The following is a 13,788-nucleotide window of genomic DNA, read 5'->3' as shown; positions in this document are numbered from 1 at the left end:
AATAGTGACCAAACAAAAAGAATGGCCCTAAGATATTGATAATTAATGTGCGTGACGTGATGTGACAAAAATATACTTTTCGGTGTAAAAAAATATTGTGTAAAAATCTACAAGGTATCATTTCCAAAAGAGTACGTTGACATGTATTTAAAATCGGTACTTTAGGATTACCAAATATTTTTAAACCAAAGGTAAATATGCACAGATATATTACACACCTATTCGAAATGTAAAAAAATATTGTGTAAAAATCTACAAGGTATCATTTCCAAAAGAGTACGTTGACATGTATTTAAAATCGGTACTTTAGGATTACCAAATATTTTTAAACCAAAGGTAAATATGCACAGATATATTACACACCTATTCGAAATTACGGGTATTAGTATTTAAACTTAAATGTTAACAAAGGAAGACTTTATTCCACTTGTTCAGCCATCTAATCGTAATTCATCCGTGCACGGATCTGATTCAATGAAAATCCAATAACTTTATGGTAATTTTTCGATCGTTAAATGATGCTTTTAGAACTGAAATGCTTTAAAATTTTCTATGTTCTCATTTTATTCATTTATATTTTTACAACTTAAATTTTTCATTTCATTTTAATATAAAAACTATTTATCTAAAAACTATTTATATACGTTTAATTCACTCCAGAGTACTCTGGAGTGAATTAAACACCTTTTACTGAATTTTTGGGATATACATATGTATGTACATTGTACATACATATATTGAATATCTAACAATTTTGTTTAAATATATACATATGTAAGTTAAATTCTGCTCAAATTGTAATGATTCAATAAAGAATTGCGAATCCAAAAGTTAATATTCTCTACTAAAACAAGTAAGAATGTTATATTCGGCTATGCCGAATCTTATATACCCACCATCAAACCTCGTTTGACTCGAATGAAACTTACTTATGTCGAATTTCATCTATATACTCGTATTTTGTAGGCCAGTTATAAGCGTTAAAGTAATTTTCTGAAGGGGACCTTATATAGGGGGGTAGGGTTAATTATGGGTCGATCCTCATAAAATTTTGTATACAGAATTTGGTTCGTATTAAATTTATTTCTGTCGAATTTCATCGCTACACTCGTATTTTTAAGCCATTAATGAGCGTTGCAGTCACTTTCTGAAGGGGACCTTATATGGGAGGTAGGGTCAATCATGAACCGATCCTCATAAAATTTTGCATAGTGATTTTGGATCACTATGCCCCCACTTGTATGGGGGCTATCCGAAAACGTGGACCGATATTGCCTATTTTCAATACCAAACAAACCTTACCTATAAGAAATATTTATGTGAAATTTCAACCCTCTAGCTCTTTCCATTAGGACTCTATCGTGCTTTCGACAGACAGACGGACAGATATGGCTAGATCGTCTTAGAATTTAATGAGGACCTTTGTGGGTCTATGACCAATATTTCGATGTGTTACAAACGGAATGACAAAATCAATATACCCCCCATCTTTTTTGATGGTGGGTATAAAAATATCAACATTTTTAAATATCCATTATCAAACATACTATACAGATTTGCAGTCAATAATGCGTATAGTTAAAAAATGTAATTCAAATGAAACCATTTATTTTGCGATCAAGGCCTCTATAATTTTTTATTACTTTGAAATGCCCGCAAAAAATTGAAATATCCTTCATTTATTATGTATAATGTGTTGTAATTAATGACATGTCACTATTTCAATGAAAAGCTTAATTCTTTAGACATTTCGAATGTATTATATACATGTATAAAAGAGACAATATATGTATAAGATACAATTGAAATTCAATTATGTTTGTCATCATTAGCAACAAAGTTTTTATACCCTTCACCACCATATTGAGGAGAGTATTATGCTTTTGTGCTGATGTTTGCAACCAAACATACAAAATTTGGTATCCAGATAAAATTCAACACAAGTATATTTTCGAGCATACTTTCTGGATTTTTTCTGATTAAGAAATTATTTTATATTTACACTAAAAAAATGTTCTGAAATATTTGACAAATATAACGTGATCATAAAAAAGCTAAAAGCCACTTTTCACTACATATTCATTCGAATTTTAACTCATTATTTTAACACGACAAGTACTTAACATGCTCGCTTACAAATGACTTTCTTATATAAGTACTTACAAATAGGGAGTTAAAAAGTTGTTTTGTTTTAAAAACTAACAAAAATTGCTCACACAGAATACTAACCTGGGATTATTGTTCGTTAGTTCACTGTCATATGACCCTGCCGCATTTTGTAATAACATAAATACATTTTATGTAAAAGTAAATCCATCCGCCAAATTTTATAAGTGTCGGTCCATATTTTCCCCGAGCCCTCCATATAAAGCCTCTTTCAGAAAATTAGATTTTCATCAATCAATTGCTTAAATATTTACTTCTTATAAAATTAAATAAATTTCAAAGTATGTAGTTTCGATTTTGTAACATATGTATATTTAGCATTTCATATAAAATTATATTAATTACACATTAACTTCTATTTAAACTATTTAAGAGAATATCATTAAGGGTTTTCATTTAAATGTTCAAAACCCTCGTAAACTGTTCAACCTGTGCATGTTTCCATTCTCGCAATTGAATTGTATGAAAATTGATTTGCACAACCCTTATAAGTTTGAGCGACTATTTAGACTGGCAAACTTGAGCAAACTCATCGTGCATTTAATAAATCTGTTCACTATTGTTCACTTTTGAATTTATGGACTTGAATACTAAAATTTTTAACATATTTTGTACAATTTTTTGTTAAAATAATTTATTTTTTTTTTGATTTCGTTTGACATTGTTGTAAAATATTTATAAATATTGTAATTGAACAGAATTTGAACAGGGGTTTCATGAAACAAGTCGAATAAACTTGCCCACTTGCACAAATGGGAAACTTAAGCGTTTAAATGAAAACCCTTATTATTTTTCCTGTTGTTGAAAAATATTGAATAATACTGACAAATTTATTTTTGGCTATTTTTTAAAAAAATATTTTAAATAAACTTTGCAATAAAGATTTTTTGTCAAGTGACTCACCAAGAAATTGTTATATTGAGATTTTCGTTATATTGAAGTTTGACTGTATTTGTAAGTTATTATTTCCGGGATTCTATTTAAAAATGTCAAATTTCGATATTTATAAATTCCGCTACGGCTCTGGAGTTTTGAGGTGCATTTTGGATGGATTTAGCAAAAATATTTCCATTAAATAATTACATTTGTTTTTTATTGTAAAGGAATCGTAATGTACATTATAAGCATTTCAAAAAGATACAAAACATAAAAATTTATTGAAAATTAAAAAAAGATCACTTTAATGAGAAATGTCACAAAAAAAGTACTCTTTTTGGGAAAAATTTTAATAAATTTTTTACGATTTCTTTAATTTGTCCATAAAACCCCATGATATCTCTAACTGAGAACAGATTTACATCATCTTATAATAACCCAGCAAAAAAGAACTTTAAAAAAAGCGAAAGGGAGTAGAAGTTACTCCATGGAATTACTGAAAAGAACTGAAGAAGTTATGATTTTAATATTCCAAATTCACTACATTTGTACGTTCTTTTTTTTAGAAGTTATTTGGAAGTGAAATTGTAGTATTATGGAATACAACTAATTTGACTTAAATAATTATAACATTAATAAGTGAATAGACACATTTAATACAAAAGCCCAAAAATAACATTTTTTAATTCATAAAAATGTAAAAACAAAACATATATATTTAGCATTGAAAAAATAGAACTATTTTCGCTTCTTCCGAAGTCATTAAACACCACAGAAGGTAAAAAAATTTTACTTTTGAAGTGGTGATAAATGTTATTCTTTTGGAAGTACTTCGTTTTATTTTTGCTGGGAACATAAACTCATATTCGAGTAATTGTATATATTTTTATGCAACATCATTAGTTTATTAAAATATTTCCCAAAAAAGTAAAAGTAAGTGCTGTGAGGCACGATAACTGCCTGAAGAATTTTCAATAACTTTTAAATTTTTTACCCAATTTTTGGATGTGGACCTCATTCTGAATTTCGGTATTTATTGTATCCAATTTGCATATTTTCATAACTAAGTTCCTAACAGCAAATTATAACTCAAAATCATGGTTTCTAAGTTTTTGAAAATCGGTCATAATTGGACTACGAGCCCTATGTATAAATCGATTATAAATGTATGTGTCGAAATAAAATTTCACACAAATCAGTTTCATTTCTGAAAATGGTTTTAATTTATCTTAAATGTTGCTATCAACATAATGTTTAACATAACGTATTTCAATACATACTTACAAAAAAGTTGTCGAATTCTATGTTAGACTTACCAATTCTATTGTATGTATGTGTGTATGTACAATGTTTGTACTATTCAAGTACTCAAATGTAAATTTTGTGCACCATCAGCTGAACTTGTGTATTTAAACATATGTTTCTTCATACTCATCTGTGTGTAAGTAATCCTTAATTGTTCTGCAACGCGAATGACCAGAATACAAAAATCCTAACTCCACGACACACATACATGTGTTTAAAAATATGTTTGATAATTTTTGGTATGAATGTACTTTAGAGCTCAATATGTATACGGATGCATCTATTTCTTATGTATTATGCACTTGTAGGAAATAAGACTTATTTATCTATATGTGTACTAGATTTAGTTTTCCCTGTATCCACAATTTACAATTTGAAATAAATTACACATATTACAGATTACACAATTCTTTAACAAATTTTTTCACAAAACTTTTTTCTATTCGCATATTTTTTTTGCGGTTGCATGTATTATGTACTTGCTAAAATTAAAATTTAACACCATTCTTTTTGAATAACATTATTAATAATTAGATTTTTATATTGCAAATTGTTGAACTTAAAATATATAATATCATTTTTACCGCCAGTACTTTCTTGAGTGAATCTGCGTTCGAACCGTTTTGTTTCAATGTCAAAAAGGAACTGTCGTTTAAATGTTTGCAATTTATGTGCCAGCAGAACAGACTAAACAACTGTTCCGGATGTCGTTGGTTCGTTCATTAACAAAGCTATTACAGACTGGAACTTCCAATCAAGTTCAAAGCTGCATATACAATTTTGGAAAGTTCACAGTGATTTCCTCCATACCCAGATAAAAATTATTATATATGGATCATATGCAGACCAAATACATGGATTAAATTCGATTGACAATATATGCCATATATTCAGCATATACGGAAAATGTTAATGAAATAAATATACTTAGTATGTACATACAATATTGACAAATAATTGTAAGACAAAAATTAAAAATGTGAAAATACGTTCAGTATTATCGATTTTTTGAATTTACCGAACTACTACTACTAGCAATGTTTTTGTCGAAACGAATCACTGTGTGATTTACACATTTAAAAATAGAGGAAGAAATTTTTAAAATTGGAAGAATACTGGTGGGCGCCAAAACGGCTGACAGCACTGGAATCTGTAGATGATTAACAGTAACATACATACGTACATATGTATATGTATATATAACAGCTGTTTTCAGTTATTATTCACGAACGTAATCTTAAATAGTCTGATTTCATGTTTACTATAAGACTGTCATAATTAAAAGATTGTTACATATTATCCAAAATTTTTTGTATTTCAATACAAAATTTCAAATATTTTTGTGAAAATGTGTAACAATTATAAATAACCCTGCAGGAAATGGAACTAGTACAAAAATCATCAGTAATAGTTCCCAACTGTAAACTTTCCTATACCATCTTAATGCTTTTATGCGAAATGTTTGAAAATTGTATTTTAATAAGTATGTAATTTTAAAATTTTTTAAATTTCAACTTCTTCTAGTTCTAGTATTTTTCCTTAAAAACTCTAATCCCCTTTGTACTAGTGTCTGATGTTCTAGTATTACTAGTACTTGTGTCATATAGACATTTATTGCTTTATTTCCTGTAGGGATATTTAGATATTGAACAGACCTACATATAATTTAATAATGAAAAAAAATAATTCTAATAAATTGTCAATAAAATTGTAAATGAATTGTACACTGAAAAAACTGAAATGTGATTTCAATTACCAAAATCTCGCTTTCAATTATTTTTATACCCACCATCAAAAAAGATGGGGGGGTATATTGATTTTGTCATTCCGTTTGTAACACATCGAAATATTGGTCATAGACCCACAAAAGTATATATATTCTGGGTCCTCATTAAATTCTAAGACGATCTAGCCATGTCTGTCCGTCTGTCTGTCTGTCTGTTGAAAGCACGATAGAGTCCGAATGGAAAGAACCAGAGGGTTGAAATTTATAATATTTCTTATATTTCTTATATGTAAGGTTTGTTTGGTATTGAAAATGGGCAATATCGGTCCACGTTTTCGGATAGTCCCCATACAAGTGGCCCCTCGAAAAGCAGCTTTAACAGCCATAACTTGTTTAAAAATACGAATATAGCAATGAAATTCGACATAAGTAAGTTTCTTATGATCCAAAATCACTATGCAAAATGTTATGAGGATCGGTCCATAATTGACCCTACCCCCCATATAAGGTCCCCTTCAGAAAATGACGGCAACGCTCATTAATGGTTTAAAAATACGAGTGTAGTGAAATTCGACACAAATAAATTTAATACGAACCAAATTCTGTCTACAAAATTTTATGAGGATCGACCCATAATTAACCCTACCCCCCTATATAAGGTCCCCTTCAGAAAATTACTTTAACGCTTATAACTGGCCTAAATCGACACAAATAAATTTAATACGAACCAAATTCTGTCTACCAAATTTTATGAGGATCGAACCATAATTGACCTACCCCCCTTTATAAGGTCCCCTTCAGAAAATTACTTTAACGCTTATAACTGGCCTAAATATACGAATATATAGATGAAATTCGACATAAGTAAGTTTCATTCGAGTCAAACGAGGTTTGATGGTGGGTATATATGTAAGATTCGGCATAGCCGAATATAACACTCTTACTTGTATTTATTGAAGTTCAACCTAAAAGGAAAATTGTATATTCAATTAATACTTACTTACTTGTTTTTGTTAAATACGTTTTTGATCGTACATTTTTTTGATTCAAATATGTACAAATTAAATTGAACCCTTTTCAAATTTTTGATTAATCGTTTAATCGAAAATTTTTTTAAATTAGTTTTTTCTGTATATGCTCAAAAAGGATTTAAACAACAAAATACGAAAAAAAGGCATAATTAAGTTTGACTTTGGGCTTCAATTATTGTCATAAAACAATGGAGGGTTTAAGTTAACTTTTTCGTTTTTAGTTGAATTTTAATATAAAGTTTTATTTTTCTGTAAGTTGTTATTTTAGTGACGGAGCTTCGAATCGAAATGCAGAATACCAAACTTGCCAAACATTCCGTAGAAGCATTTATAGGTATGTATGTATGTATGTATGTATGTATGTATGTATGTATGTATGTATGTATGTATGTATGTATGTATGTATGTATGTATGTATGTATGTATGTATGTATGTATGTATGTATGTATGTATGTATGTATGTATGTATGTATGTATGTATGTATGTATGTATGTATTGTATGTATTATGTATGATGTCGGATGTCTGTAGTATTATGTAATGTATGTATGTATGTATGTATGTATGATGTATGTTGTATGTATGATATGTATGTATGTATGTATGTATGATGGATGTATGTCTGTATGTAGTATGATGTATTGTATGTATGATGTATGTATTTGTATGTTGTAGATGTATGTATGTATGTATGTATGTTTAAGTTTACAAAAAGAAAAAAAATATTATCTGAATTATTATATAATTCTCTGTATTAATTTTAAAATCAAAAATTTCTGAAAAATTAAATAAATTTAAAATTTTGCCAGAATATGAAAAATATTGAATCCTAAAAAGGACAAAACAAAAATGTTAAAAAAGAAAATGGATTTCGACAAATATTTCTTCCTGAACTTTGAGGATTTTTAATAAAAAAACAATACATAAACAAAATATCCAAAAAAGAAAAATTTTAAGAAATTTAAAATTTTGGCAACAAATTTTCAATAATTTTTATTATTATTGAAATATTCTTGATATTTCCTAATATGAAGAGTACTAAAAGTAAAACTTTTACTTGTATTTTGTTATAGTAATAAAAACAAGAACAATTTTTAGCTGTTGGAACCGAAACTGTTTTTATCTATCACCCACAATTTTCTTGCTAAATGGCTCATATATTAAGGACATTTTATATAATTATAAAAATGTATTTACGTTAAAGGTTTAATTTCTATTTTCTCGATGTCTTCATTATATATTTATCATAAGTTTCATTTAAATCGGTTGAAAACAAAAAAGGTTTTTATATAAAATGCATAAAAGCAAGGAATAAAGGCAACTTTTTAAAAATATTATCAAAAAATAGTTTTCTCCGAAATCCTCAATCAAACTATAATATTTTAAATAAAATATTGTCAAAACCTGTTCCAAAATTTTTGAGCAAGAAATAACAGTTTAACTCGAAAATCTAGAAAACGTTGTAATAGGAATGGACATTTTCAGTAAGTTTTAAGATATGTATGTTAATGGCATACATAACTCAATATGTTCTTATGTCAATTTAGACGGTTATTTCATATGAAAAGAGAATTATTCGGTGTTTACTATTAAATGCGCATGTCCTTGATAAATAATTGGAAAAATAGTTCCAATAAAAACGAACTGTTGCTTTGTTGACATACATACATAACTTAGTAGAAGAATATATATCTAACATTTGTTTTTTCAAAAAATATTTTTCATTTTCTAGTATAATTTTGTGGAATTCACTATTCCCAAAGCTTGTTTTTTTTTTTTTTTTTTTGATTTGTCAAATAATAACTGCTTAAAACATTTTGAAATTCTTCATTTCATTTTAAAAACGATCAAATGTGGATTAATTTGGAGTGATTCTTGTTATGTCACTATGAAGGAAAGGTTTTCTGTAGTTGTTCAATCCTGATGATATGAAGCTTTACAACTAAGGTTAGGGAATTTCCGTTTTTTTTTTTAAATAATGTAATTTAAGTAAAAATGAATTCATAACTATAATAACAAAATTTTTTGCTAAAACTATTTAAATATAATTCTATAAGATTCTATAAGAACTCTATTTAAAATCAGCAAAATCGAAAGAATCGCAAATTAATTTGTTTGGTTGGAGGCCGTGGGCTCGATTCCCAACTGAGGCATTGGTAAAGCAGCATATAACAGCCCGATAGAGGCCTAGGTGTATTTCTTCGAATTTGATGTTGTATATATGTACATCCATCCTTTCAAACTAAGTATGTACATACGTCATTCATAAACTGTTAATATATAGCTTATTCAAGCAAACTATTAGAATTTTAATTTTTTATAGAAATTATAATAGCATCAGAATGGGCGACGTGCGAGCTGTTATGATTTACACGTATTCTTTATATATCATGACCCGCTATTGAAAATTTATCTTGTATGAGACGCACATTCTATGTATTAAATATTCCTTGGTACCACGCATAATAAGCGATATATTCTTTAAAAACTGAATTTTGTAATATTTGTCCTTATTAATAGTGTTAAGGAGAAGCTATTGCCAATTTTCATTTAGCTATCTAATTTTACACAAATATTCTCTGTTGATCAGTTTTGATATTGAAAATGGGTGAATCGTTTAACTAGAAAAAAATTAATAATAAAATAAATGTCCGCCCGTCCGCCGTTTAAAGCAAGAGCCTTATGAGCCACAGAATATTATAAATTTAAATATTATCTTAGCCACAAATCCTGTACCCCATTGAGAAAATTGGGGTAAGGGATTTAATGGTGAGTGTATCGGCCGAATTTTTATTTTTATGTTACTTAAAAAAATTAAATTATATTGATTCTTTTGCTAATTCATTTTAAAATTTAAAAAATTTTCCCATGGTCAACGATTTGGATAATATTTTATAAACACGTAAAGGAAGGTCCGTGAGAGCGTGAAATCCGAATTAGAAAAAATAAACTGTGAAGCAATTGTTCGTACCCATACTCTTCAACATGCATATCGTCATCTGAATTGCAAAAGGGCGTAAGAACAAATTTCAAAATTTTACAAGAAAAACAAAAACTAAATAAAATGAAAACTGTTTTTGTTTTAAAAATATTTTTTTTACTGTATAATATCCTTACATAAATAAACATTATTGAAACTAATTGTGCTGGCAGTCATTGCCTATTATGTTACTTTCTAGAACATTTTGGCGGGTGGAAATGACTAATTGGTTATTGCGCCCATTTAAATTTCATGTTAATAAAGTCGGTATTTCTGGCAATAGAATTCCAAAAATTTCCGAATACGTGTATTTTGATGCAATGGACCATTTTCAATCAAAAAGTCGATTTTAATTTTTTTGGTTGTTACGCCCTTTTGCATTTTAGGTGACGATATATGTATGTATCTTAAATTAATAAACATATTGACAATGACATCATTTCATTTGTCATCCCTGAGTGTTGAAAAAAAATACTGTGCTATTATGCTGCTTTTTAGGACTTTCGAGCTTGCGAGCTTGATGCTGTGGACCATTTCCAATCAAAAAGTTGATTTTAAATTTTTTGGTTGTTACGCCATTTTGCATTTCAGGTGGCGATATGTGCATTGTATTGTCAAAGAAGCTTACTTACATATGCGATTTGTTTCTTTATATGTTTATACATTTAGATTAACATACATATGAGCAAAATAAAAAAATTAAGAATCGATGTTTTGTATTTGGTTAATATTTTAAAATAAGGAAAACTTATGATACATTTCGGTATAAATAGATTACCAAAACACTTGCGAATTCGAAATTTTCGGCCATTAGCTTATGATCTTTTAAGTTAATGATCATTTAAAAGCAAACAAAAATAGAAAATACTTTGAAACTTACCAAAGTTTTCTTCATTAATTTTAAAACTGTACTCTCAATTTATAACTTACAGATCCATCATTCGCAACGATAAATCACAAGACGATAAATCACAAAATGTTTAAATTTAAATTTTTATATTGCTAAAACTTGAAAATTAAAAGAGATAAATAACATAGTAAACTTCAAATCGGATGGGAAACAAAGAAATGATACTCATTTGAAAAAAAAATTTTCAAAATTTAAACTGAAATACTCCTTAACTACGCCTACGTCAAATTTTTTGTTCCGATCGGAACAGCTGTTTCGAAATTACAGAATAATTTTCACAAAAATGATTATGCCCCACTGTGCATAATGATGAACATTTTATAGTTCTCTGCGAAATTATATTAAAAAATTGATTTTAATCTTGAGATTAACATATTGGGAGTATTACTATATATTACACACCGTCGGAAAATAAAATTTGTATAGTTTCACAGTATATGTTTTAGTTTTTTTTTGGTTGTTAAACGACTTACATACAAATATCAAAATATACAAAATAGTGAAAATGCTAAAAATTTGTCTTGAGTTACAATACATTTATTTTGATACATATCCCACTAGCGACCAAAAAGCTTTTAAAGGAAAATATCTAAGTTTTTTTGTTAAAAATACACAAAATAAAAATGGCCCACTTTAGAAACTATTCAGAACAATTTTTGCTACGAACAATAGGTAATAAATAAGCAGGTAAAATATTCTACACTGAAAATAATCCATGCCTACTATATACGAAAAATATCGTACATTGTACGAATTTTTCGCACTACGAAATTGTTTCATAATATATGTATACGAAATATTTTTTTCTAAAACACTACATTTTTGAACAATGGTGGCAGATTTAAAAAATCTCTTCGCTTTTGTTTTGGCTCTATGTGTAAGTCCATTAATGTTTTTTTCATACTCAGATTGTTTTCTTATAAAATCGCTAATAACATTCTGAATTCGACCAATTCCTGTGATTTTATACAGTTTCCAAAAACGCTTAAATTTTGTAATTTTCCTTTTTAGTTAACGGCTTAAATATATTGTCTATGTATATTCAGTAATACTAGCAGACCTGGGATAAATGCATTAAATGTGTTAATGCATTAACAATTTTTTCTACATTAAAAAAATTAATGTTAAAATTAATGTTTATTGCATTAACATTAACATGGGTACATTTAATGCATTAAATTTGCATTAACATTAAATATTTTTAAATTTAATGCATTAATTTTACATTAACATTAAATATTTGTGAAATTAATGCATTAATTTTGCATTAACATTAAATATTTTTGAATTTAATGCATTAATTTTTCATTAACATTAAATAATAAATAATAAAATTAATGCATTAATTTTCCATTAACATTAATGTATAAAATAATTTATAAAAATAAGAATACAGCGCTAAAGACCTCGGTCTAACTAAATTCAAGTGAAATTGAATGTGTTAAAGTCCTTTCTAATAAGTCCTATACTCGATAATACATATTAGAAGAATAGTATCACTTCCCAGATATTCCTTTTTTAGTTTATTTTGTTAAAGTCCTTTCGAATAAGTCCTATACACGATAATACTTATTAGAAGAATAGTATCAATTCCCAGATATTCCTTTTTTAGTTTATTTTGTCTGTGGAATCTTATATAAATATCATATTTAAAACACACAAGTTTGAATGGAATATAGGAGTTATTAGAAAGGACTTTAACCTATTTAATTTTAGTTGTATTTAGTTAGATCGAGGTCTTTTGTGCTGTATTTTTATTTATGTTTATCAATTTTTATATATATTAATGTTAGTGGAATATTAATGCATTCATTTTATTGCTTATTTAATGTTAATGTAAAATTAATGCACTAAATTCAGATATATTTAATGTTAATGCAAAATTAATGCATTAATTTCAAAAATATTTAATGTTAATGTAAAATTAATGCATTAAATTCAAAAATATTTAATGTTAATGGAAACTTAATGCATTAAATTTTACAAATTTAATGTTAATGCAATATTTTTTACATTAAATTTATTTTTTTTTAATTTAATGTTAATGCAAAATTAATGGAAATCGCCCAGGTCTGAATACTAGTATGTATATGAATGATTTTACCCGCTGCCAGTAGTAAACTGATTATTATAATTACTCTATAAGTTTTTGCAAAAAATTAATTTGAATCTAAAGAAAATAGTGAACCTATTCAATTGAATGGCAGTGTATTTTTTTATTTACGAATATGTACTAATTTTTTTCAAAATAATTTTTTTTTAAATTTTATTACTTTAAAACGCTATAATTTTTGCACGGAACAATGAAAATAAATAACATTTTTGGATTTATCATGTGTAATTATTATCCTAGTCAACCATATAAGGAGGTTCTTGCTAGAAACACAAATTTTGAAAAAATTGTATCCAATTCTTAAATAATTTTGATTTTGCTCATATGTACATTTGATTGCTAATTACTGATTGAATTATTTTTATTATTATAATTACTATAATTATTATATTTTTCTTCTTTTGCATTATTCGGTAACAATCTTAATTTTAGTACACTATCACTACTACAAGTTTCTATTAATTGTTTTAAATTAAAAAATGTCTTATTACATTATTTTAGAAATTGATAATTTAGTTATCAACAGCATTAGAAAACAAGTAAGAGTACCCTTCATCGTAGTGTATTTTAAAAAAATTTTAATGTTAAACGTATTTTATTCCAAAAAATTAAATAAAAATAAAAAAGATGTTATTTATTTCTAATCAATTTTTTTAATTGTATTTTTTACTTTTAATTTT

At 27.0% G+C, this 13,788-nt stretch overlaps 2 protein-coding genes across 4 annotated transcripts in view; one reads left to right on the top strand and one right to left on the bottom strand.

The window, feature by feature from the left end:
- The window catches only part of LOC119614940, a 42,593-nt gene extending 37,620 nt beyond the window's left edge, over positions 1-4,973 (bottom strand). Inside the window, exons 1-2 of one of the 3 annotated variants that reach the window (XM_037971037.1) lie at positions 4,941-4,955; positions 4,359-4,853 (exon numbers count right to left, since the gene is read on the bottom strand). The gene's annotated coding sequence lies outside the window, so the exon portion shown is untranslated. Of the gene's footprint in view, positions 1-4,358 lie in introns of all 3 variants that reach the window. The other 2 variants (XM_037971031.1, XM_037971044.1) reach the window with 2 other exon arrangements.
- LOC119615002 (putative odorant receptor 85e) overlaps positions 1-13,788 on the top strand; it is a 206,978-nt gene that overhangs the window by 57,139 nt on the left and 136,051 nt on the right. The window lies entirely within an intron of this gene.

The sequence above is a fragment of the Lucilia sericata genome, unplaced genomic scaffold (genome assembly GCF_015586225.1).
Source record: "Lucilia sericata isolate MDLA Ls3-8-SP2 unplaced genomic scaffold, ASM1558622v1 Contig000045F_arrow, whole genome shotgun sequence".
Classification (NCBI taxonomy): domain Eukaryota; kingdom Metazoa; phylum Arthropoda; class Insecta; order Diptera; family Calliphoridae; genus Lucilia; species Lucilia sericata.
This window is presented reverse-complemented; position numbering and strand designations above follow the sequence as displayed.